This window comes from Podarcis liolepis (genome assembly GCF_965112155.1).
Source record: "Podarcis liolepis genome assembly, chromosome: 14".
NCBI lineage: Eukaryota > Metazoa > Chordata > Lepidosauria > Squamata > Lacertidae > Podarcis > Podarcis liolepis.
The window spans coordinates 27,683,660-27,710,567 of record NC_139569.1 but is presented as its reverse complement, the minus strand read 5'-3'; the positions used below and the strand labels follow the sequence as shown (position 1 = coordinate 27,710,567).

Sequence of the window (26,908 nt, the reverse complement as noted above, 5' to 3'; positions counted from 1 at the left end):
AGTGGGAAAAACTAGTTGAGGCTTTGGGGCGCTTCAGCTTCTGACTTAAAATAAATACCGACCCGTGATTTGTTTTTAAAACTACGTTTCTGGATTGTGGGGAAAGAAGGTTGCTGGAGAATGTCTCCTCCGAGAAAGTAAAGTAAAGGAGCTGGATTTCTGGAAAGTGTCAGCTGTTTCTGAGAATGATGTATGTGCAGCTTTTAAAGCCGTTTCTAACACATCTTGGAATGCCTCGCTTAAGTGTGATATATGCGGTGAACTCTTCTCTTAAAAGCCTTGTGCAACGTGGCATTCACACCAGCAACAGGCACGACCTCCATTTCAACTCCAGCTGATTTCCGGCACTCAGACAAAATGTCTTTTAATTATTGCGCTTTCTACCCTGGTGCTGGGGACATTTTGGACCTCCCAATGTTGCTGGACTACAACTCCCATGATCCCTGACCATTTTCTGTGCTTGCTAAGCCTGATGGGAGTTGTAGTCTGGCTGGCAGCATCTGGGGGTCCAGGGGTTCTCCACCCCTGCTCTGTACCAAATTGGGTTCCGTGATGGATGAAAGGTGAGCTATGAATGTATGGAAATAAGACATTCTTTGAAAACCAGCTCCCACTGATAATGTTTAACGTTCTTATCATAGCACTGTGTTTTCAGGTTATATGCCGCCTTGTGATGTTTTATATGAAAGCATGGCTTTAAAATATTAAAATAAATAAAAGTTTGCTGGGTTCGATCTGGCCCAAGGTTAAGCAGTGACTAGTACCAATTTAGGCAAACAAATTGGGGAATAGTTTTTCCTATCACATGTCTGTAATTCCTGCATTTTAGGGGGTTGGTCTAGATGACCCTTTGTGACCCTTCCAACTCTACCATTCTATTATCCTATGTCCAAATCCACCCAGGCCTGCTTAACTTGTCTTTCCACAAGTCTTGTCTACTCTTATGAGTTTCTGACCTCTGCCTTACAGCTGGTCAACCAGAGCTGAGTATTGTAACAGTGGAAACATATCATATTAACTCTCCCAACAATGCGTAGGAGCTACCTACTTTGGGCACTGGGGATCCAGATGGAATTTATCTTCAGATTTTGCCCCGAGTCTCCCATTGTTAACATGAGAATATAAAGAGCCTAGCCGAGGCATAAATGAAACCAGGGCTTACAAGATCAAGGAAAATGAATGTTCTTCTTAGTAGAGAAGCCATCTTTGCTGGATGAATATCCAAGCAATTATGAACTCTGCTTCTCCCTTTGATATATTTTTCATGGGTGTGAAAGCTACCTTCTACTTAGAAGATTTAATTGGATTCTGTCCATACAGACTGCTTGAAACTGAACTCTCTAGTTAAAAAGAAACATATCGTTGCCCGTGTAATAAAATAAAATAAAACCAATGTATTTCAAAGTAAGCTAAAACCAGTAACCTCCTGGCTTTATCTACGATGCTGTGATCTGATAAGTAGATCTTAATCTTTAGCTGCACAATTTATTGGGAACTTGGGTCCTTTGCAGGGCCTTTTAAACGGACGGGACGTGTGCGGGAGATGTTCCTGGCGGATTAGGGGCAGAGTTTTTCCATGTCCTGTCCCTTGCCTTGTAGATAAAAGGCTTTCCCTCTCTCTCTTGCAAAGTTTCTTCCTTCTAACAGAAAAATGCTGGGGACTGGACCAGCAGACTGAGTCACTCTTTGCTTCTGATGGCTAATCTGTGTGCGTATGTTCTGACAAAGCAAATCCTAAATTGGATTAGACCCGAAATGCTGCCTTTCCCCTCATTTTCAGGGAGAAATAGAATGGGCAGAATCTAGCTGAACATGGGGAAATTGTCCTCTTTCCTTTCCCAGTCTGCCACCGAGCCGTTAATGGAAACTGTCCAAGGGCACCTGAAGAATTATTTGCTTGAAGGCAGAGGGAGCCTAAAGGTTTTGATTCTAGCTGATTGGAGACATCTAGCTTAGTATTGTCAACTCTGGCTGGCAGCAACTCTCTAGGGTTTCAGACAAGGTTCTCTTGCATTTCCCTACCTGGAGATGCCAGGGAACATTTTGCATGCAATGCAGGCACTCTAGGACTGAGCTCCCCCCCCCCAAAAAAAGGGGGGAGCCTTAAGGTGGGGAATATCTGTGGCCCGCCAGAGGTTTTTAGTCTCCTATCATTCCCGGCCAACCAGACTAGTGAGTGGTCAGGAATGCTGGAAGTTGGAGTCCATCACTATCTGGAGGGCCACAGATTAGCTATGGAATTCAGGTAATCTTGGCTTAAGGTGTCTTTTTTGGGGATGGTAGCAAATGATGATGTGCTTCTCTAGTGATGAATTTTTCACTGAAAGCTAAAGATGGTTGAAAGAATGGGAGCATGTTGGGGGAATGCTTTCTTAGGCAATGGAAAGAGGACTCTTTTTTTAAAATAACATCAATCACAATTGTGTGTCTTTGGGGAAGATGTTATACTGCTGGGCTGTAATCATTAAAAACCCACATATCAGTGTTTACAGCAGCTGAAGCCTCTTTTTCCTTGGTTCTGTTTCTTTGCTCCAAATTATATAAGAAATGCTGTAAAAAAAATATACAAAAAACAAACCACCAAACACTTGGTTGTGAGGACTTTTTTTATTTTTATTTTAATAGCTGTAGCTTTTTCTTTTCTCCAGCCCTGGAAGAGAACCTTAACAATTTAATGGTGCCTGATGCACTAATAAAGATGCCTGCGTGGTTACGTTTAATCCTTTAAAGAGCAGAAAAAAACACTGAAGTTATCAGCATTCCAAAAGCAAGACACACAGACTTAAATATATGCAAAGCCTCAGAGAGGCTGGAGAAATGTACTGTGTTGCAGGAAGATCCTGACAGCCCCCTTGCATCTTTTTGCAAAGTGAGATCTGAATTATTAAAGCTGCCTTTGTTTATTAAATTGAGCTTCTAGCAAAAGGGTTAAAGCGGAGAAATGGCACACAGACTTTGACTATATTGGGCATAATTTTTAATGGGTGTTACACTTGTGTGTGTGTGTGTGTGTGTGTGTGTGTGTGTGTGTCTATTACTACCTTAGGGATGTTTCAACAAGATGAGAAGAATGCATTTTGCATATTGGAAAATGGCAGCAATTTTGCCGCCTCGAGTGGGGCAAGATGGTGAAAAAAGACCTTAAAAAAGAGGTTTTGTGAAAAATGTGCACACACCCATCCAGGTTTTTGGAATGAGGTTAATAAGTACAAAATGACATTACTGAAAGTTTGTTTTCCAGTTCTGTGCTACCTTAGATCATTGGGCTGCCTTCATTTTTCTGTAGTTTCAACACTGGAGCATGGAATTCTCTTTTTGCAGTCCACTTTTTGACAAATAATTTTTCCTCTCTGCTTTGCACACCCCGCTTCAGTTTTTTGCCCTTGTGCCTTGAGAAATATGCAGATGATGGAAAATCTTGGCCATTGCAGGGGCAGAGGAAGGACCTCTCCTTTACTTGGGATCTGCAAACCAAACTTTTTCAGGCTCCATCTGTTCGTGTGCTCAGAAGTAGAAGAGATGAGGATAACTTGTTCCAAGAGCAGAGAGCTTGGCCCGACAGGCATGTGCTAGTTTTTTCTTTGGTTTTTAAATCTCTCTTCCCCACCACCCACCCTTTTAAAAAAATAAAAAATGTAGACTTTTGAGTGGAAATCTGTAACTGTTTATTTAAAGCAAGAATCCTTTAAATATGGTTGGGGGATTTGAATCCAGTGTCTCCCAAAACGTTTAATGAAAGCCCTGCCTTTTATGACACCACCGGGCAGCTGCTGGGATTAAATCTTCAATTAGGTAGGATTGCGGCAGGCCAAGCAGATTAAACTCCTTTGCAGCTGAAGCAGCTGCCTTGAGGAAATGACATTTATGCGCTTGATCCCTTTTTGAGTTCCCCGTGTCAAGCCTTGAAACATATCAGCGGGGCTGCCTTTGAGAGCAGAAGGGAGCCGCCGCTGCTGCCGAGGAGGAGGAGTTGCAGACAGCAAAACACATATTCGGGGGATCTTAACTATCTTTATTTATTTTTATTCCCCCAGATGGTTACTGGAAACCTTCTTAAAAGCTTGGATTCAGAGATGCATTAGTGTTTAGAGGCCTCCTTTTGACTTAAGGTAAGATGGTCTTAATCAAATCATTCTCTGGCCGTCTCGGTTTTTGTCTGAACTCCCCCTGCCCCCGCCAGACTGGACTGGAGATGCTCTGAAATCACATAGGATGGCCCCTCCTGCTGCTTGGCATTTAAATAGTTAATGTTCATTCCGTGTTAATAAAACTTTCCAGCTGCTTAGGTCATGTGGAGAAGGAGCTTGTGGTGGAAGGAAGGGCAGTCTGATAATCCACATGGAGTTATAGTAGTGTGATGATACTGTTGAGTTGGGGGTCTGTTGTGCCTATAATTCAGAATCGCCTTGTTTGTTCCGTAAGCAGATTTGCAGCAGGGAGGGTGGGAGAGAAGCACAGTTTGCAAAACGCCCCCCCCCCTTTTTAACACGTGCTAACTGGTGAAATTGACGGTCTAGGCAGGTAAGCAGCAATTACAGGTATGCTGCAACATGCAATTACTGATTTCCCTCTTGCGACCTGAGAGCCTTCCTGAACCAAACGTGAATCTACTTGTTCAGGTTCATAAGTGTTAACTGTCCAAAATCTCAGTTTAATTGCTGCAAGGCTAGCAATGGGATTGCAAGGTAATGTTCCCTTTTAAAAGTTGAAAATTTCGTAGGGCCATCCGTATTACAAGACCACCAAATTTAAACAAAATGAAACATAACAAAGCATGAAGATTCTTGAAAGCGTATGAGCTGTGATTACCATTTCTAGAGAATTAGTCGTCTTTGGCAGTTTTTTAACCACAGAGCTTAACTTGAGAGAACTGCTTATAATGGTGTGGAGGAACCTTTCCCACAAGAGTCTAGGACAGTGTTTCCCAACCGGTGTTCCGCGGCACACTACTGTGCCGTGAGACATTGGCTGGTGTGCCGTGGGAGGGAGGCGGGCGAGTCGGGCGGTGAGAGGCGGCTGCGGCGAGGATCCGCGTCGAGCCGAGGGCGGCTCCGCGGTGGTGGTGCCGAGCGGCGGGGCAGCGCGTGCAAAAGGGAGGAGCGCGAGACAGCGGAGGAGGAGGAGGCCGGCATGTCCGGGCAGCAGCAGCAACAACAGCAGCAGCAACTCCCGGCTACGGCTCCTCAAGCCCCGCCGCCGCCCCCTCCTCCGCCCGCCACCACCACAACAGCCGCCGCCGCCTCAGTTGCCGCCGTCCCTCAGTCCCTCGCTCTGCTGCCTCCTCCCACCCCCAAAGCTTGGAGGTTCCCCGGCAAGGGGGAGGGAAAAAACTTTCACTTTCGTGCGTCCCTCCCGGCGTGACGCTGCGCGCTGACGTCACGGGGCGGGGCTTTAATGGTGGTGTGCCGCGAGATTTTTTTTCAGTAAACAGGTGTGCCGTTGCCCAAAAAAGTTTGGGAAACACTGGTCTAGGAAGCGAAATTAAAACACTGAACCTAGGCAGTGTGGTTTCAGATGTCAGTTCAATTCCCTTCCATGTTTATAGCTTAATAGGAGGATGGGGTTGGAAGCAGGAATTAAGACTGACAAAGAAACTCTTTAATCTAATGTCCCATATGATAGCCTTGTCATTTTCTGTTTAAAATCTCCAATGTGTTTATTTTTCTTTTCAAAATTGGATATTATTATTCTTTAACAGGGCATTTTAAATAGTGACCTTGTGTGGACAGAATCAACACACTTTCTGTGCCCTGTGAAGCTGTATAGCATTGCCAAATAACTTATGTTTTTAAATGTTCCAAATTCCTTATTTTCAAAAGGAAAAAAGTGTGATACATTTGTTCATCTTAACTGCTTGGCTAAAAAAGTAATGAAGTTTTTTCCTGGAAAAACAGTAAATCGTTGTTAGAATTAGAATTGTGGTGTTCACCTGCATTCCATACCTGAACAATTCAGCCAGTATTTTGGAATTTTTCATCAGGCACTTGCTATGTTCTTTGCGGAAGAATCTGTTTGGGTTCAGACTTAGCATAATTCCAAAACATCAACTGATCATGGGCTTCATATTAACCTGCAACAAACAAAGTTCCTGTATGTGTATTTAATCTGCAGACAAACTCCCCCCTTCCTTCTGCTGTAGGTTTAAAATGCATCCTATAAGTGCATTTTGCAGCCTGCTTATGGAGCCTCAATTCTGAGGTGTCTTTTGTGGATGAAAGTGCTTGCTGATCTGAATTTCGAAGGTTGATGAAATTAAACTGCAGGAGGACTGATGGCAATCTACAGAGCTTTAATGTTATGGCATTATACATATTTAGAAGCGGATTGGATTGAATCCCACTGAGGGAAAGCAGTCTTATTCATAGACCCCTGTCCTGGGCATGCTTTTTTTTAAATAAAAAAGCCTGATGGATATGCTCAACATTATGATGAACGTGTTGCTTGCTGAAAATCATTTTGCTGTCAAAAGGACCATATCAGAGACTTGATTGCCTTAAGTGTGTAGTCTTGCGGGGCTTCTTTGAGGGTGGGGGAAAGAGAGAGGGGAGGGATGATTGCAAAATCGCAATGCTTTGTGTAAACTGTTCTTGCCTTCATGAATTATTCATTTAACCCCCACCGCAAAGCATCAGACTGCTTGCTATATTGCAGAATTTAATACATCTTAAGTGACACTGAATTTGTTAATATGGTGAAGGACGAGAACACGGGCTAGTTAAAAATATTTGTGCCCAGCATGCAGCAGCAGGGAAGAAGGGGTTGTTGACTTGAACTGAAAAGGGTATAAATATGTACTATATATGTGTGTGTGATATATCTGCATGCCTAATATTTTTGCCACAAGCAAAAGGATAGATTGGGTGTTGTTCTTGAAAGCTTTGAGCAGACAACTTGGATGGCTTTAAAAGAGAATTGGAGAGATTCATGGGAAGACAAGGCTACCCATGATTACTAGCCACAATGCTCTGCATCTGTGATCAGAAGGGTTGTGCTTCTGAATACCACCTGCTGACAACTGCAGATGGGCAAAGTGCTGTTTGACTCATGGCTTTCCAAAGGCATCTGGGTGGCCACTGTGAGAACAGAATGCCGGACTAGACGGGCCTCTTTTAGCCTCGTCTTAGGTAAGACCAGTGCTTCAGTGAGGCGAGGTGAATAAATTTGCCTCAGGGGGCAGATTCCATCCCTGCTGTTGTGCTGTTGCCAGCTCTGCCAGGACTTTACCTGTGCCACAGATCCCTTGCCCTCACTGCTGCTGCTGAGCCCCTGCCGCTGGCATGGCAGCAGTGTGAGCACAGCTGTGGGCAAGGGTGCAGTTGTAGTTCCAGGGCTGGCAGCAGGGAGGGAGCCCGGATCTACAGGATGAGGGGGCTGGCGGGGCATTTTGCCTGCACTGTGAAGGCACCCCAGGCTGTCCCTGGTCTTATGTGATGGTACAAGTGCTTGATGGATTTGGGGAGAGGATCAGCACTGTCCCTATCAATGTGGTCAGACCACACCTGGAATACTGTGTCCAGTTCTGGATGCCACGGTTTAAGAAGGATATTGACAAGCTGGAACCGTGTGCAAATGAGGGTAAGAAGATCACAGGTCTGGAAACCAAGCCTTATGAGGAACTGTGGGTATGTTTAGCCTGGAGAAGAGGAGATTGAGAGGAGATAGGATTTTCAAATTTTCAAATACAGTGGTACCTCGGGTTAAGTACTTAATTCTTTCTGGAGGTCCGTTCTTAACCTGAAACTGTTCTTAACCTGAAGCACCACTTTAGCTAATGGGGCCTCCTGCTGCTGCCACGCCGCGGAGCACGAGTTCTGTTCTCATCCTGAAGCAAAGTTCTTAACCCGAGATACTATTTCTGGGTTAGCAGAGTCTGTAACCTGAAGTGTATGCAACCCGAGGTACCACTGTATAGCAAGGGCTTTCACATGGAAGAGGGAACAAGCTTGTTTTCTCCTACTCTGGAGGGTAGGACTCAAACCAATGGCTTCCAAGATTTCAACGAAACATCAGGAAGAACTTTCTGACAGTAAGAGCTGTTTGACAGTGGAACAGGCTCCTTTGGGAGGTTGTGGACTTTCCTTCACTGCAAGTTTTTAAGCAGAGGCTGGATGGCCCCTGTCCTGGGTGCTTTAGTTGAGATTCCTGCATTGCAAGGGGTTGGGCTAGATGGCCCTATATGATCCTGTGTTTTCAGAGTACCACGCCCTCCATCCTTGATGTTGCATCCAAGTGCTCAGAAATGGGTCTCTTTGCCTCTTGGGTGCCTTCATGTTGCAGCTGCTACAGTCAGCCAGAGGCTTCTCGTGGCGTGGGGTGCCATTCACAGACTTCTGTGTCAAATGGGGCTTAGGAAACAAGCAGCAGTTGATGTGCCAGCTTGCAGCTTGTCATTAGAATTGCCACTGGAGGGAAGGTTATCAAATGACGTTTCTTCTGCCCCCAGATGGGTGGTGAAGAATCTTCACTGGATGTTTTTAGTTCTAGTTGCATTTCAGTGGTTAATCCACACTTTCCCGTGCACTGTGAAATCCATGCTTGTGTGCAAGGGATGTATAAATCCCTTCCGATTGGCTCCAAAGCCCGGAACGTCCTGTGGGTGGGTTGGCTGGGTTGGCGCTTGACCTGTTTGATCCCATTTTGGAGTTCCGAGATTCCAATCTTGGTGTCCCAATTAAAAATAGATTTATTGGAAGAATCTATTAGCATTGGTGGCATCAGTTTCTAAATAAGCTCGCCCACCTGTCACGAGAGCCGAGCAGACTGGTAACTGGGGAGTTGGCCTGGATAGGGAGGCTGTTTCACCAGGGAAAGCTGTGCTTTGAGTCGGGTGGCCAAGGGGTGGAAGAAGAAGAGGAGGAGGAGGAGTTTGGATTTGATATCCCGCTTTATCACTACCCAAAGTTGTCTCAAAGCGGCTAACATTCTCCTTTCCCTTCCTCCCCCACAACAAACACTCTGTGAGGTGAGTGGGGCTGAGAGACTTCAGAGAAGTGTGACTGTCCCAAGGTCACCCAGCAGCTGCATGTGGAGGAGCAGAGACACGAACCCGGTTCACCTGATTATGAGTCCACCCCTCTTAACCACTACACCACACTGGCACTCTGGACTAGGAGTCCGGCACAATCCTCCTTAAAAGGGAAGGATTTCACAAAGATAGGAATATAGGAAGCTTCCTTATTCCAAATCATGCCAGTGATTCATCAGATCTGTCTTATACCCGTGGTTCCCATGTGAGCAGTACTGACCCACAGGGATCACCCAGAGAGGCATGAAAAAGCAAGTGGGTAGCAGGGGGGCTCTGGAGGTGTGTAGAAATGAATAATCATGGGAGACGAGAGAGGCAGGTGTAGCTAGGCGTCTGTCAGGGCGGGCCCTGAGAGCCTATTTTATTGAATATTGCAAGCATTGCCCCAGGTGGGCCTGTGGTTGATTGGTTGATACATACACACAGAAACTTGTAATTGGTTAACATAAGTACTAAGGCGGGAATTACATCTGAAAGGTGGGGATTACATGTGATCATTTATCATTGATGAAGAGAAGGCTGAGAATCGGAGCCAGAACTAGACAGGCATGAAGCCTCCTAATTGAATTGTAACTAGGGATTAATTGGCACAAACAATATAACAATCAGGTTCTGTAGATATGGTCAGCTAGGCATGGAGAGCAAGTACAGTTTGTTTTCCGTGAGCTTGGGATGTCTGTTACTTAATGATTGATCATAGCATGAGACAATGTAACAATCAAGTTCTGTGGATGTGGTCAGCTAGGCGTGAAGAGCAGGTTCGTAACAGTGTGTGCAAAGGCAGGGAAAAACCTATGAGCAAGACTTCTTAAAAAGCAAGAAAAAAGAGGAGCAAAACTTCCCCAAAATGGAGCAGTTTTATGCAGAAAGAGACTAACAGTTATGTGCAGAAAGAAGACTTCCCTTTAGAGGTGTGACCCTCTTAGTGCATTGTTCACTTTTTTACAATTGACCAAGCTAGTGCCTAGAGCGAAACACCTCCCTTGCTTCATATTTTAAGTTTCAGTGCTGTTGGCAATTTCCAAGCTACAGTATCTCCTCTGGTCACATTTGTTTCCATTCACAATTCTGAGTTTGTTGCAATTCACAGCGAGGTCACAAGATAGGGTAGTGGAGGAAGAACTAATTGAGCTACAAAATGACATTGAGCTGAAGCCAAGGTTTAAGAGTTTTGGTTGCAGAAGGGAAATTTCTGAATGCTATCCCGCACTATGGTCGGCGGTTAAGAAGCTCCTTGTTGCATTTCCAACATCGTATTTGATGAAATGTGGTTTTCATGTGGTCATCCGACTTCTCTTCAAGCAAAGAAATCAGCTGCCAATTACTAAACATGGTGATTTAAGACTCCTGCTAAGTTACTTTAAACCAGACGTAGGGAAACCTTTATCACTTCAACAAGCCAATCCTGGACATTAAGAATTTACTGAATTAGTTACTAAATGTGGTATCTAATATTCTTGCTAAATAACTGTCAGACTTGGAAATGCTGGTATCTCTTGATCAAGTTCATCAGTTTTGTTGAATTAAGTAAACCAAATACTTTCAACTGGATTTTAAATAAATGTGCAATTAATTGTTACTGTTCTGAATGGTATTGTGTTATTATCTTCTTAATGGGTTGTGCCAAACACTATTATGAATGATGTTTTTATAGCGAAGGGCAGGAGCTGTTTATGGAACCAAGGGTGACGGGGTTGCCATTAACAGTTTGGGAACCACTGGTCTACACTAAAGGACAGCGGCTTTTCAAGATTTTGGGCAGGAAGCAGTCTGAACAAGCACAGGCCAAGGAGTTAGCTGTGTGCCAAGAGGAAGTGTGCTGCATGGGGCAAAAGCAATTGGCAGTTGTCAACCTCACCAGCCCTATAAATTTAAACCAGTATCATACCACTCTAAACAGCCATGGCTTCCCCCTATATAGAATCCTGGGAACTGTAGTTTGGTAAAGATGATGAGAGTTGTTGTGAAGCCCCTGTTCCCCTCACAAGAGTGACAGTTTCCAGAGTGGTTTAACAATCAGTCCTTTTCCCCAGAAAACTCTTGAGAACTGTAGCTGTGGGAAGGGGGAATAGTGCCCTGCTAACAACTCTCAGCATAAGATGGTCCAGAGAATTGCAAAGATGAGGCTCATATCCGTGAGCTCAGCTTCTGTTTCCAGCAACCCCTCACTCTTCTTCTCACTTTCCTCTTCCTACATTGTGGAATTCCTGCTTCTCTCCCTGCCACACTCTTAAAAAACTGTTGTTTCTTTTCCAGGCTTGCAGATCGACTCTTTGCAAATGGCTTAGAACACATCGCTCATTTTCTTTCCTTCGGCATAAAAAACAAGTCTAAGCAAGACTGTTCCAACATGTGTGCCTGGAAATTTCCACAGAGACTAACTCGTTGTCTTGCCTCATGGCTTTGGCTCAGCAGTTTCCCTGGGAAGGTGGGAGCCTGTCTGGATTTGCAGGGGCAGCGTCCAGGCTGACGCTCCTCCTGCAGTTCTTCTGGAAACTGCCACGCCGCTATATTTCTGGGCCCTGCTATAGGAACGAGAGAGATTCTTAACACAAAGACCCTGAAAAGAGCAGTATTTGAATTGGGGTGGAGAATCCTGTCTTGGTAATGTAAGGCAGCGCTGCTTCTCTGGGATGAATGGAAGCTCTTGCCGTTAGTCAGAGACTCGAAGTCCTGTGCATTATCAGCCCAGATAATGGGGGCACCTAATAGTTCAGGCTGCCAATCAGAAGGTCGAATCCCCGCGATGGGGTGAGCTCCCATTGCTCGGTCCCTGCTCCTGCCAACCTAGCAGTTCGAAAGCACGTCAAAGTGCAAGTAGATAAATAGGTACCGCTCCGGTGGGAAGGTAAACGGTGTTTCCGTGCGCTGCTCTGGTTTTGCCAGAAGTGGCTTAGTCATGCTGGCCACATGACCCGGAAGCTGTACGCCGGCTCCCTCGACTAATAAAGCGAGATGAGCGCCGCAACCCCAGAGTCGGTCACGACTAGACCTAATGGTCAGGGGTCCCTTTACCTTTAATAGTTCAGGCGCTTATAAGAATGGAGGCCCTGTTGTAATGCTGTATAATTTCAAAGGAAACCAAATATAGCTGATCCTATTAGGAAAGACCAAACATTTGCTATGATGGTGGTCCTATATGGAAAGACCAAAGGTTCACCCAGACATAGCTTTGGCGGTGATGGTTCCTAAAACCAAGGGGAGAGGAGGGAGGGAGAACCAACAGATGAAAAGCTCCCTTGGCTGGAGGCTATTATTAACTTTCTGCATAGCAGCCTTTTCCAGGTTCGTTGTCACTTGTCGGAAGGCAGGACACATTTTGAAAGCAACTCTGCTAATATTAACTCCCCAACCCCAATATCGTTTCAAGGCTGGCTCTTCAAAGTAGTCCCCCCCCCCGGTACATTATGAAATGAAAATATTTATGTATTTATGCTTTCTGAGTTGTCAGCAACTCTCTCCATGCAGTTCTTTTCTTTTCTTTTTCTTTTTACAATCAGCATTTTTCTCTTTCGGAAAGGTCATCCAGGCCAGCATATTTATTCACACTTCCCTGAGGACTTGAAACTTATCTGCCCCGTTTTGGAAAACCTAGTTTGTTTTGCTGGACCAAGTAAAGCTCAAGCCAAATCCTGCATCTTCCATAGGAGTTGCCATTGACTCCCAAGTGCAAGCAGGTAGTGGTGTTCAGCATTTCATTTATTTATACATACATAGCATATTTATTTGTACCGCGCCCTTTCTGGGATAGAATCACAGATGGCCTAAAAATACTTTTAAAAATTAAAATAAAGCAGCTGCACAAATAACCATAGTTAAAAACATACAGATGCCATTGAACAATCTCATAGCAGCAGCAGCAGCAGCAACAACAGAAGAAACTATACTGGAACTGCCGACGTTCTGTTTGGTAGACAGGAGCTGGCTTCTCTCTCTCTTAGGAACAGAAGGTGAGGTTGGCTGCTAGAACAGACCACTGGTCCATCTAGTCCAGCACCCTGTTCTCAGAGGCCAACCAGATGCCCCAATGGGAAACCCACAAGTAGGACCTGAGTGCAAGGGCCGCCTCCTCTCCTGTGGTTTCCAGCAATTAGTATTCAGAAGCATTGCTGTCTCCAGCTATGGAGGCAGAGCATAGCCATTGTGCCTAGCAGCAGCCTTTGATAGCCGTCTCCTCTGGGAATTTGCCCAATCCTCTTTTAAAGCCGTCAAAATTGGTGGCCATTGCTGCCTCCTGCAGGAGTGAGTTCCATAGTTTAACTGTGGGTTGCATGAGTCCTTTCTTTTATCCTTTCTGAATCTTCAGCTTCACTGGATGTCTCTGAGTTCTGGTGTTATTTGGGGGCGGGGGAACCTTGCCTTTATCCACTTTCTCCATGCCGTGCATAATTTTACAAACTTCTGCCGTGTCTCCTCTTCTCAAACTAACAGGTCCCATTTGCTGTAACCTTCATCCCTTGGATCATTTAGGTCGCCCTTTTCTGAACTTCCTTCTCCTTCTTCATGCCTCCTGCCACAGAGATCTGCCTGCGGCTCTGTGGTTTGAGCCTCGCCCACAACAATCTGAGCTCCAAAGGGCTTGTTCTCAGCAAGTGGTTAAACTTTAAACTGCTAAATTTTAATGCTCCCAGATTCTTTTCAGCTGCACAGAGGAGCTGTTCCTGCAAAGTCTGGGTGTGTCAGCGGGCTGGAGCTCAGCTTACTCCAAGTTCGGTGCACCTAGTCATGGTTGTGCTAATGTGGAGTTCATGACTAAATCCTCCTTTTAACCAGTTGGCAGTTGATCAAGACTCCTCTCTCTCTCTCTCTCTCTCTCTCTCTCTGTGTGTGTGTGTGTGTGTGTGTGTGTGTGTGCCTGTGTCCCAACCCTTGCTTCATTTCAAAGTTATTCCTGGAAGTAGTCCTTCGGCGTTTGCATAACTCCATGTGTGTCGCTCATGGGCATATTTGCTAAATGGCAAGGCAAGTCTCTTTACTAACTTTCTTAGCTGGAGGAGTTTTAATTAAAAAGCCGCACACAGTGATGGATATGGTGCATGCATGATGGATAAAGTCTTGTATAATTTCTGAGAAGTTTTCGGGCTCTCCTGCCAACAGGCGCATTTATAATTTCCCTCTTTCTTTCTTTCATATTTATGTGATCAAGATTACGGATGGAGACGTCGCATTGTCTGTTCCAGCACATATTTTTGCATGTATTTTTGTTAGGCTAATGATGCTCTTACGGGGGGACTATAGGCTTGTCTATAGAGCGGTCGTTAGGCATTGGTTTCTGATGCGCTTGCAATCCCCTCCAAGCTTGCAAATCGATGAGCACTAAATACAGTGCAACACTTTGCCTCCTCCAGGGGAAAAGGGCAGCAGGCTTAGAAGTGATCAGGTTAGCTCTTTTTCTTTTTTGCCAGTAAGCAGTGGTAGTCAGGAGCAGGGTGCCAGTTGTTCTGGGAAGAGGCATTGTACTGTGAGCAAGTGTGTTGGCACAAGCTCTCGAGTTCTTCCTCCCCTCTGCATCATTTAATATAGATAATCCACAAGACGAATAAAACTACCTTCTTTCATTGACAGGAAATCTACCTTAGCTTGGCACTGATCTTGTCGGATGCAGGTGGGTGGGATGTGCTGTGTAATAGGGAGGGGCACGTCTGGATTTTGCTTTTTCTCCACCATTTTGCCGGTCCTAAGTTCAGTTCTCCATACTGCCCCATCAGTTTGCATTAAAAAAACGCTCACAAAAATTCATCAGTGCCAATTTTCCCGAGTAGAATTTCCCTATCAACATTTCAGTACAGGTTATCCTAATAATTGTTTTACATGCAGTTTTGCCTAATATTCACATTGTTGCAAAGCAATTTCCACCCAAACATTTTTGCATGTTATTTTCACTAATATTTGCATTTCCCCCCCAGTTTATTTGCATCTTTGAACTATATTGAATAAAAATTGAAAGTGTGAATTCTGAAAGATGACTGTGTTTAGGTTTAGTTACAGATAGGTAGCCGTGTTGGTCTGCCATAGTCAAAATAAAAAAATTCCTTCCAGTAGCACCTTAAAGACCAACTAAGTTAGTTCTTGGTATGAGCTTTCGTGTGCATGCACACTTCTTCAGATACCAAGAACTAACATAGTTGGTCTTTAAGGTGCTACTGGAAGGATTTTTTTTATTGTGTTTAGGTTTGCATAGTATGTCAGAAAATGTGAATGCACACTGAATCTGGGTTTTTTTCCCTCCCATCCCTACTATGTAACAGAAGCATTCAGTAACAAATAGCACTCAATCTCTTTCAATTGGAGTTCCTGCAGGTGTCAGAGATGCTGGAGAAGGGCCATACAGTAGCACAGAGCACCTGCTTTGCATGCAGAATGTCCCCAGTGTCTCCAGGTAGGGCTGGGAGAGCCCTTGCCTAAAACTCTGGAGAGCTGCTGCCGGTCAGTGTAGACAGTACTGACTGAGCTAGATGGACTAGTGGCCTGACTCAGTAAAAAACAGCTTCCTGCGTTCTACATTAACCTTGGCACTTTAACCTACGTGAACTCTTGCCTACTGTATCTTTTATGGAATTTCTGTACAGTGGTACCTCGGGTTACATATGCTTCAGGTTACAGACTCCGCTAACCCAGAAATAGTGCTTCAGGTTAAGAACTTTGCTTCAGGATGAGAACAGAAATCGTGCTCCAGCGGCATGGTGGCAGCAGGAGGCCCCATTAGCTAAAGTGGTGCTTCAGGTTAGGAACTGTTTCAGGTTAAGAAAGGACCTCCGGAACGAATTAAGTACTTAACCCGAGGTACCACTGTACTCACCCTTCAACAGTGTGTGAATTTTTGTAAAATGTCCCAGAAACAAATGATCATGATTTTATTGCAATGATTTAAAATGGTTAGAAGGTTGGGAAGGCACTCATACCAAAAATTTATGGTAGATGCCCATACCTTTCTCCACCCTTGAGGTGTCTGGATACTCAGTGGTCATCCAGGAGTAACTGAATGCCTACCATCTGTTTCAGCACCTTGCCCTAAAAAGAGGATATTGGGATCCTCTCAAAATCTTCTGGGTCTAGAGATGGATCTTTCAAGGCATGGCCTCCCAGCTTCAAGGTATACCTACTTCAAGGTACCTGGGACCACAGCATCCCTCCCATTTTAGCAGAGACTCCTGGACCAGATCTTATCCCGCTCCATCCCTGCCCAGCGAAATAAAGCAAGCCACAATTTACAATGTTCTTTATATTGGCTGTAAATATGTATTTAGAATTCTTAAACAGCTACAGTATTTAAAAAGATCTGTGGGCTATGCTGCCTGGCAAAGAGAGACAGCTCTTGGATGCTCTGCCTTATTACTAATTTCTGGATGTATTGGCCTATAACGGATAGTGGTAATTATTTGCAAGTTCCAGCGGTATGAATTATAGCAGCTCTTTTTATTAAAATGACACTTCAGTCATGAAAAATAATCATTCCATTGCTGGTGGAAAATTGGGAACGCTTTTAATTGTTCCCGAAACCTCTGCGATTACTGCAGAAGCAAATCTCACCGTAATGTAAAAATCAATAAAAATAATGCAATTTGTATCTGAGTGGAGTGCTTTAAAAATTCTTGATGCGCAGAGCACTTACACACGATCTAGCAGCCACGGGGCTCTGAATTAAGTGAAATCCATGGGCTTTGGAGGAAAGGGGGACCTGAAATGTATCAATTCTTACAGCAGTTATCTTTCTCATGCCTCTTCTCCCCCCCCCCCGCCAAAAAAATACTTTTTAATAAAAAACCTCCCAGTGTGCAAACAGTGTAAAGAAGTCTGCAGAAAGAGATAATTAAATGCATTGGCATGAAACCGTGGATTATTTTTCTTTTAAAAGATTGGCTTGCTTAGGCTTCGTAACTCTTCCTTCTCCAAAATCCTCACGGCGGGTAACAGTGCCTAAAATAAGGTTTTAAAACATCAGATTTGAAAATTAACCAGACCGTAATAACAAATTGACCGGGTGGTTTTAGCTCACCCGCTAAAAGTATTTTGGAGAGGATATTACAAATGCTTCTCCTACAGTATATTCTCAGGGATGCTTACAGCCCTGTAATGTAGACCAACATTATCCCCATCCTTCTGGGTGGCAGGAGGATGCACTTGGGAGGCAATCCCTGTTCAAATGACCACTCCTTCCCTCTAACCCGTATTGGGTGGGACACAAGATTGCCCCCATCAGTGCAATGTCAGAAAGTGTATAGCTGCTTGTTTGTAGTGCCTCCCCGCTTTCTGAAATTGTACCAAATCTCCAGGTGTTGTGAGTGGGCCTGAAAGGTGCTGCCTTGCTTCCTTCTCTCCCCCCCCTTCAAAGACTACATTCAAGCAGTCCTTGGCTGCATCAATGGCAGTCTAGTGTCCAGATCAAGGGAAGTAATGGTTTCACTCTATTCCACCTTGGTCGGACTACATCTGGAATGCCGTGTCCAGTTTTGCGTTCCGCAGTTTATTGACAAGCTGGAATGTGTGCAGAGAAGGCTGACCAAAAGGGTCTGGGGTCTGGAAGGCAAGCCTTTCTCACAGTAAGACCTGTTCCCTTGGAAGGTGGTGGATTCCTCTCCATTGGCGGTTTCTAAACAGAGATTGGCTGGTCATCTATCAGGGCTTCTTTAGTGGTGATTCCTGCATTTCAGGGGGTTGGATTAGATTGATCTTTCTGGTCCCTTCTACTCAACAATCCTGTGATTCTGTGCTTTGCCTCCTGGGGCCACTCACAGGCTGGTGCTGGCAAAGGGATCTGATTGTGATTTTATTGGTATAGCACACAGGTGATTTCAGGAAGTATCCAGCAAAGTACAACCGTACCTTGGTTCTCAAATGTAATCCGTTCCGGAAGTCAATTCGACTTCTGAAACGTTTGAAAACCAAGGTGCGGCTTCTGATTGGCTGCAGGAGCTTCCTGCTCTCAAACAGAATCCGTGTCGGACGTTCAGCTTCTGAAAAAAGTTCAAAAACCAGAACACTTACCTCTGGGTTTTCGGCATTTGAGAACCAAGGTTCTACTGTACCTCTCTTAGCACAAACATTTCTGTTTATGTAGTGGAACTGCCTCTTCTCTCCCTGTGTGCCCTTCCTCAGATTTGTTGGTGGGACAACCTAGCACAGATTTTGAGGTTGTGCAGCAAGAGAGAGAAGGGGGCATTCCTTTGTGCTAACAGAACTACTTCTGTGGGATCCTGCCCTTCTTAATCTCCACTTTATTATTTTATTGCTTAATGCATTGATATCCTACCACGGTCTCCAAGGAGCTCAAGGCTGTGTGCATGGTTCTCCCCCTCCTCATTTAATCCCCACGACAACCCTGTGAGGTAGGTCGACTGAGAAGCAGTGAATGACCCAGGGTCACCAGGTGAGCTTTGTGGCCAAGGGGGGATTTGAACCTTCGTCTCTCCCTGGTCTTGGTCCAGCCCTCTAATCGCTACAACACAGTGGCTCTCACGCTTGCACAGCTGTGGGTGGGGAGGTACTGTGCCTTGGTGGCAGAGTACAGGATTTGTACAGAGAATGTTCCAGGCAAAATTGTCTACATTGCTAGCAGGGGAAGACTTTGCTCAAGACCCTGGGAGAGAGCCGATCCTGTTCTGACTCAGGAGGGATTTGCATACGAAAGGTCTGTAGCCTTCTCCACAGCATCTCCAGGTAGACCTGCCAAAGCCCCTTTTCTGAAACCCTGAAGAGCAGCCACCACTCAGTGTAGACCATGGGTAGGCAAACTAAGGCCTGGGGGCCAGATTCGGCTCAATTGGCTTCTAAATCCAGCCTGCGGACGGTCTGAGAATCAGCATGTTTTTACATGAGTAGAATGTGTGCTTTTATTTAAAATGCATCTCTGGGTTATTTGTGGAGCGTAGGAATTCATTTTTTTCTCCAAAATATAATCTGCCTCCCACAATGTCTGAGGTACAGTGAACCGCCCCCCTGCTGAAAACGTTTGCTGACCCCTGGTGTAGACAGTACTGAGCTAGGTGAACAGAGATTCAGTAGAAGGCAGCTTCATCTGAATGTCATTTTTCAGCGGATTTCAGAGCAGCCCTTAACGCTGGAGGTTTGCAGGACCAGCTGCTCTTCAAGGAGTTTGTCTCCCCATCTCTCTCCAATGGCAATGGAGATTCCCACAATGGAGGTGACTCCACCCTGTAGTTTACTCATTCTTAGGAGGCTTCTGTAACCTCAGGCACAGGGGGCTGGTTATTGATTGCTTTTGATGCCTGTATCTCTCCCCCCCAACTCAAATGCAGCACGACGTGCTGCAGTATCACAGCTGAGCATCTTTTGAGCAGCCTGTAAACAAGCCTTTTGTTTCCAGAGATTTCCAGGCAACTTCAAGGTTAAGATATGGAGCTGCTAAGTAACTCCCACACATTCGATAAATGCCACCTGTGATATTCCTGGAGGCAGGCTGGAACCTCCGGTAATGTATTCATTCCCCTTCCTTTCTCTTTAAGTGACAGCTGTCATTGCAGGGTGCGTGTGCCCGTCCCAAGCAAGCCCATTCGTTGAGGTTACCTGAGGCCACGATGCTAATCCCCCCCCCAGAGGCTGGCTGTTGCTCCTTGAGTAATTCTTGGTGCTTTGGCAGCTGCTGCAGAGAGAACGTGGTGGCCTTATTGTTTGCAAGTGACTAGATGTGCACAGAGGTGTTTAGAGCATGGGGTGAACTTAACCAGAATGTAGAAACAGCCCTGCTGGGTCAGGCCAGTAGCCCATCTATTCCAGCATCCTGTTCTCATACTGGCCAACCAGATGCCCCAATGGGAAGCCCACAAGCAGGATTCGAGCACAAGAGCCCTCTCCCCTCCTTTTGGTTTTCAGCAACTGGTATTTAGGGGTGTTGCTGCCTCCCACCTGTGGAGGCAGAGCATAGCCATCCTGGCTAGTAGCTATTGATTGCCTTCTCCCCCCTGAATTTACCCAATCCTCTTTTAGAGCCATCTAGGTTGGTGGCCACTGTGTGAGTGAGTTTCATTGTTTAACTCTATACAGTGGTACCTCGGGTTACATATGTTTAGGTTGCATATGCTTCAGGTTACAGACTCCGCTAACCCAGAAATAGTACCTTGGGTTAAGAACTTTGCTTCAGGATGAGAACAGAAATCGCGCAGCGGTGGCAGCGGGAGGCCCCATTAGCTAAAGTGGTGCTTCAGGTTAAGAACAGTTTCAGGTTAAGAACGGACCTCCAGAACGAATTAAGTTCTTAACCTGAGGCACCACTGTACTACGTGAAGGGCTTTCTCTTTTTTGATCTGTCCTGAATCTTCAAACATTCAGCTTCATTGGGATATCCACAAGTTCCAGTGTTATGAGAGGAGAAAATCTTTTCTCTATCCACATTCTCTGTGCAGTGCATATTTTTAATACATTTCTTGCATGTTGCCTCTTGCCCTTTTCTCATGCAAAAAGTCCCCAACGCTGCAACCTTTCTTCACAGGGAAGTTGCTCCACCCCCTTGATCGTGTTGGCTGCCCTTTCCTGAACCTTTTCCAACTCTACAATATCCTTTTTGAGGTGTGGCAAAAGGAATTTCTCCCATCAGCTGTTTAGATAAACCTGGAATGAAGCCAGCCTTGCCGCTTGCTGAAGAGGAACCTACATCAGTGTGTAATGCCCTCGAGATGTTTTGATTTACCATTCCTGTCACCCAAGCTGCCCCACGGGTTGGGGGGCTTGCATCTGAGCTCCCTCAATGGGCCATTTTGGCAGGCGAATGGAACACCCTACTCAGTCACATGATGTCATGGTGACGCCCCCTTGGGTTCCACCTTGAAAGGCAGGTGGCATGGTATACATTGAAGAAAGCACAGAATAAGCTTTATAAATAGCAATAATAGGTGCAGCTTTGCACCCCTTGGAGGGCAGTTAATGAGGTTTACCAAGGCGGCTGTTTGGAGACTTGCGCCTGGTCTATAAATAGGGGTGCAGCGAAGCTGACGAAACAGCGCTAAAGTCTTTCATCTGTTGCGGAGACTTCCTTCATCAATCTCCGAAGCAACAATGTGGTGCTTTGCTGGCTTCAAGGGGGCCTCGTAATGCATTTGCAAGCAGCTGGCAGAGTTTGGCGTTCTTGTTTGTGCCATTAGCAAAAGGGGGTGCGGGGCTTAATAGTCTAATCCATCTGGAGAGCAAGTAGATTTATTAGGCTCCACACTAAATGGGCTCATAATTACGACAGCCATTTCCGCTCCCTCCCATTTCCCACCCCCACCCCACCCCAGTACACGAACCAACATGGTTCAGAATCTCACAGCAAGGAGAAAATTGCACATAATTTGCAATTTTGACAAGGATTAGAACCTCCAGCCACTTTTTATATAATTTGGCATTTTTTTTTAATGACACATACAACAGAGCCATCAGTTTCAAGACAGTCCTGGCAAATCTGGAACCATATTTGCTAACCAGATAACACTGATACACTATTCTTTACTTGAACTTTGTTCTTTTAACCCATGTGCAACTGTACTCATTCTGTGTGCTTATAGTTTTGTTTTTTCATCTTTTAATTTTCACCTGTTGTTATCCCTGTCCTCTTCTGTTTTCTATACGTTATAAAACAAAATAAGAAAAACTTACAAACATAAATAAATAAATATCACAGCATGTTAGATAGGCAGCGACTGAGTTCAAAGAAAGGAGTCTCCCATTTGTCTGAATACTTTGTGGCTCTGTCTGCACAGAGGTCCAGTGTTTTGAGTTGGGCAGCTCCGTTTTGAACTTTGTGTTTCTCAAGGTGAGTGGATTCTAGCTGTGGTGGTTTGGAATTGTTCACGTTCAGTTTTAGCAATAGCTCAAACCACCCCTTGAGATCTAGACGCTGGGAAAAGAGCATTTCAATAGCATTGCAGATTTTTTTGATTTTTTTTAAGATGCCTCAGACCGGAGTTGGCAACATTTCACTGGCCCTGAATTTATACACCTCGGGCCTAATGTCTGTTGGAGTGCGATCTTAGTGCAGTGTTAATGTGTCCCATGCTGGCTCTGTGTGTGTGAATGAATGAATGGGCTTGAAATGGGCATTCGGCAGAGTGCTTTGACAGAGCAGGTGGAGGTTTGACAGAGGAGCAAAATGGGTCTACCTGGGAGGAGGGAATTTTTTGCTGTGGAACAGGGTTGGGCAGTTTTGCATCTTACGCAGGCGCTTCGTTCCCAGGGTTCTGCATATATGTAAAAATTAGTATAATCAAACCGCTCCTGGGAAGCCTCCCTCGCCTTCTGGAGCCAGCCACTGAGTGGGCCTTGCCCCCCCCCCCCCCAAGCAAGGCAGAGAGTTTAAAAGCTCCCTTTTTCTTTCTTTTTTTGCACTGGGTAGCCCTGGCACAAAAATAGCTTTTAAGCTTTCTGCCTCGCTTGCATTTAACTTGCAGAATTTCAGCCAGCCTTCCACCACATGTGGTTGAAAGTGCGCAAGTTAAATGCATGTTAGAGGCGATCGTACTGTACTCTGTTTCTGGCAAAGCAGTCTCAGTTCAGTCTTAGATCTATGGTTCCGTTTGCCAACCTTCTGCCCTCCAGATGTTTAGGACTACAACTCCTAGCAGCGCCAGCATCAACGAAGTGTGTTGGCTGGGGCGGGGGAGCTGATAAGAGTTGCAGTCCAAAACATCTGGAGGGCACCAGGTTGGGAAAGTGGCATGTTCCGGTTCAGTTTTCTGAGGTTAGTCCTTCCACACTGAGTGCCAGGTACAGCAGCCCTGGTCACATTTCTCTTCCTGCAGCCCCTTCTGTGCCCATCAGTCCATCCCCACAGCTTGCGAAAAGAGACCAGATGAGTTGCTCTTCTTGGGTTTCCTAGCCTTTAGCAGAGGCAGCCGTGAGGTTTAGAGAAAGCAAAGATTTTTCTGACAAATCAGCATATGACTTTAGGAAGCTGTGTGTATGGCTAGGTCACCAAGAACTAAGTCTGGGTACATAGCAAAAAAACAACAACACAACCCCACACGCACACCAAAGGAAGAAGCCTGAATAAATGTCTCGCCTGCTGCTTGTTGATAACTTGTGATGTAGGGACTCAGTATTGAAATTCACAATGATTTCTATTAAGGAAAAAAATTCAATATTTGGTAGAGATCTGCTGATGTTTCACTTTTAAATTAGGTGCTCGAAGGGACCTCTTGCTAACGACTGCGTTGGATTGCCATCACAAAATTGCAGAACCATTCCTGGGCACTCTGTCATTCTGCTAAACAACTTATGGGTGTTTCTTTCAAATGCTACACAGATGGAATATGGCTAACAGCCGTAATTAAATAGTAAATCTGTTCTAAAGAGTCAGCCAGCACAGAAAGCCCCTACGTAGATTCAATTATCGTTACACTGTTCATTTGTATTTGTATGGTATTATAACTTTTTTTCTTCCTCCACTGCACAAAGAAAATCAGTGCATTGTTTAAAATTCTGCTCTGGGTCTTTATCAAGTCAAGATGCATTTAAAATGCTAGCTGCAGAAAGATTAAAAGGCAGATTAATTGTAAATAAGCCATTAATTAGGCATTTGCATTCAAATCAGCATTTTTTCCTTTCCAGAGAGAAACAGCTGAACACTATTTGGATATTTTAATGCCCCAGGAGTTCATGCGAAATCATTGCATAATCTTACCTCCTGTCTCAAGCTCTGGGCAAAGCTGCCCCAAGATACTTTGGTACCTGAGGAGGACCCCAAAATAGTGCCCCCCTCCCTACCAGGGAAGAAGGAGGCAGGGAAGAGCTACATCAGGAACAAGGGGACAGAAAAATCTGCTGCTGGGGGCGTTGGTCTCACCTTGCCTCATGGTTGGGTTGGTCCCTGCCCTAGGGCACTGCTTCCAGTTAGTGTGAACCAGGTGTGGGGAATGCTTGGCCTGCCTGATGCTGCTGAATTACAATTGTGGCCAGGGATGATGTGTTTTGTAATACAGCAACCCCCGGGAAGCCAGAGATTTCCCACCCCTGGTGTAGACAGTTCTACTGAGCTAGCATTTCTTTATTGCATTTATATCCCAGCATTTCCTCGAAGGAGCTCAAGGGTGGTGTACAAGGTACCCCCACTTCTCATTTAATCCCCACAACAACCCTGTGAGGTAGGTTGAGATAGCAGTGACCAACCTGAGAGCTTCGTGGCTAGGTGGGGATTTGAACCCTGATCTCCCAATTCCTGGTGCAACACTCTAATCATGATGTTGCATTGGCTCTCTACGTGTGAAAACACACACACACACACACACACACACACACACACACACACACGAAAAGGACAGGGAGGGAAGAGGAAAAATGCAAACTCAGACACCAATTCTTAAACAGCTATTCTTACAATGACCAGCTGGCACAGTTCATGGGTAGGAGGTGCCTGATGGAGCTGGGCTTTCGGCAGAGCTGATGGAAGGAGCCCTGCATTGTGGTGCTTCCACAATAACTTGGGAGCATTTCTGCGTGCTGGGGTAAAATGTGAGTCCCTTTCTGTACTCGGTTGTGGGTTTTTTTTTTAAAAAAGCATCCATGCGTGTGCTAGTTGCTTGGCGAATCCCTTAATACTCAGGCTTGCTGAGAACAGTGCAGATAGTGGGAGGAGGAGGAAGGAAATGCTGCTTTGGACGGACCCTCCCAAGTGCCAATCTCCCGTTCCTGGGGCTTATAAAAACACTGCTTCTGCATGTATCTCTCCTTTGCCAAGCCCCAGGCTTGGTGGCCTCTGTGTTCATTTCAGAGCCAGATTAGACTGGCCCAGATTCTTGAGAGTAAACAAGGGCCTTATCTAGGTGTAGCAGAAATCCCTGATCTTTGCATTTAAAGGCTGTTCCCCCCCCCCCCTTGCATCCAAAAGAACATTGTGGTGAGGCGCCTGCAGAAACACGGACTCATTTGGCTGTTCATTTTGGAAACATGTTTTAATATCTCCCTTTATTTTAAGCCTTAAGAAGCAGCTCTGGTGTTTTGCACCACCTGAATTGCCTCCAGTGGATCACTGATAGGTAAATAAGGGGAATGGAATCTTTTTGCCCGATCCATATAGCCCACTGTGATCTGTAGGGGAGCAGAAGAGCTTTACAAGGCAGGGAGCATCTAACATTCATTCTACTCACAGTAGGCCTATTGAAGTTAACAGACCTAAGTTAGGATCGAGACCCCATCAGCATGTAACACCTCTGTTCAGAGATCTGCAGTGGTTACCTGTTTGCTACCAAGCCATGTTCAGGGTGTTACTATTAGTATACAAAGTCCTTAACTTGGAGCCAAGATCTCCTTACCCCAGATAGGCTCACTTGACCACTCTGATATGGGGAACTGTCACTGTTCCGGGTACCTCATAATATTGGTTCTGCATTTGTAAGAAACCAATTTTGTTATTGTGACAGCTCAAAGACCTTGGAACTCCCTGCTTGTTGACATTAAGTGTTTTCATTGCACTCTTTCAGGAAAAACAAGTCTGCAAGTTGATTTTGCAAATGGAGGCTCTGGTTCGGCTATAACCAGGCACATTGCCCAAAGGCGAGTATCTCTATTTCTAAGTTAATTTCTGGTAAATTCAGCATAAAAATCCCCAGAACCCTTGCACAGCTTTTGCTGACCAAACACCTTTGCCTACGATTCTGGCATGGCTGTGACGCACACACAACCCGGTGATGAACTCATAAATTCAGCTCCCTCGCTCTCTGTCTCTGATATATGCTAAGGAGGGCAATTGCCTCCTTCTTTGAAGTGCTAATGTAATTCTGACAGTGACCACACATTGTACAAGCTGTTCACCATCTCATTTGCCATTAAGGATGCAGGTGAATGAGCCTTAAAAAAGAAAGGGAAAAAGCAGGGTGAATTGTCACCGGCGTGGGATGGTGGCAATAAGCCTGGCGATGTTGGATCTGGAACTAGATGAGAGCAGAAAGCCAGCTGCAGCAGTGAAACACAGAGGTGTGGTAGGGGCTCCTCTCCCTCCCTGTGCCCCTGCGTTGTAGCAGCCTTGTACCTGCAGAATGTTGGTCCATTGACTAGTGTCTCCTACTCTGAAGGGCAGCACCTGTCCTGCATTTCAGACAGGAAGTCTCTTCCAGCTGCACCTTGAGATGATGGAAGCTGAACCTGGGGACCTTGTGTATGCAGCTACCCAGGGATGACCCTTCCTGCCAAAGGAGTCCTAGTTCTTCTCCTCCTTGTTCATTTATATAGCACCGTCCATGCACATTACTCTGTACACAATTAGAATAAGGCATTCTATCCTAAAGGGCATGCAGTCTGCATAAGAACCTAAGATGAGCCTGCTGGATCAGGCCAATGGCCCATCTAGGCGAGCATCTTGTTCTCGCAGGGGCCAACCAGAGGCCTCAATGGGAAGTCTGCAAGCCCTCTCCCCTCCTGCGGTTTCCAGCGACTGGCGTTCAAAAGCATTTATGGCTCCAACTGTGGAGGCAGAATGTAGCCATCAATAGCCCCCTCTTCCATTTGTATAACCCTCTTTTAAAGCCATCTAGCTTGGTGGCCATCACTGCCTCCTGTGGGAGTGAGTTCCATAGGTTAGCTACGTGCTGTGTGAAGATGGGCTTTCTTGTTTATCTGTCTCGAACAGGGGTCAGCAACCTTTTTCAGCCATGGGCCGGTCCACTGTCCCTCAGACCATGTAGTGGACCAGACTATTTTTAATTTTGCCCCACAAATAACCCAGAGGTGCATTTTAAATAAAAGGACACATTCTACTCATGTAAAAACACCAGGCAGGCCCCACAAATAACCCAGAGATGCATTTTAAATAAAAGCACACATTCTACTCATGTAAAAACATGCTGATTCCCGGACCGTCCGTGAGCCGGATTGAGAAGGCGGTTGGGCCGCATCCAGCCCCTGGGCCTTAGGTTGCCTACCCCTGGTCTCAAACCTTCCAACATTCAGCTTCAGTGGATG

General features: G+C 45.5%; 1 protein-coding gene across 4 annotated transcripts in view; it reads left to right on the top strand.

The window, feature by feature from the left end:
* Positions 1-26,908, top strand: part of GLCE (glucuronic acid epimerase) — a 57,963-nt gene that overhangs the window by 16,224 nt on the left and 14,831 nt on the right. The window contains exons 2-3 of one of the 4 annotated variants that reach the window (XM_083475098.1): positions 4,035-4,109; positions 20,472-20,641. The exons of 1 other annotated variant lie outside the window; for it this stretch is intronic. The gene's annotated coding sequence lies outside the window, so the exon portion shown is untranslated. Of the gene's footprint in view, positions 1-4,034; positions 4,110-19,357; positions 19,455-20,471; positions 20,642-26,908 lie in introns of those variants that run through there. 2 more of the 4 variants (XM_083475099.1, XM_083475097.1) reach the window with 2 other exon arrangements.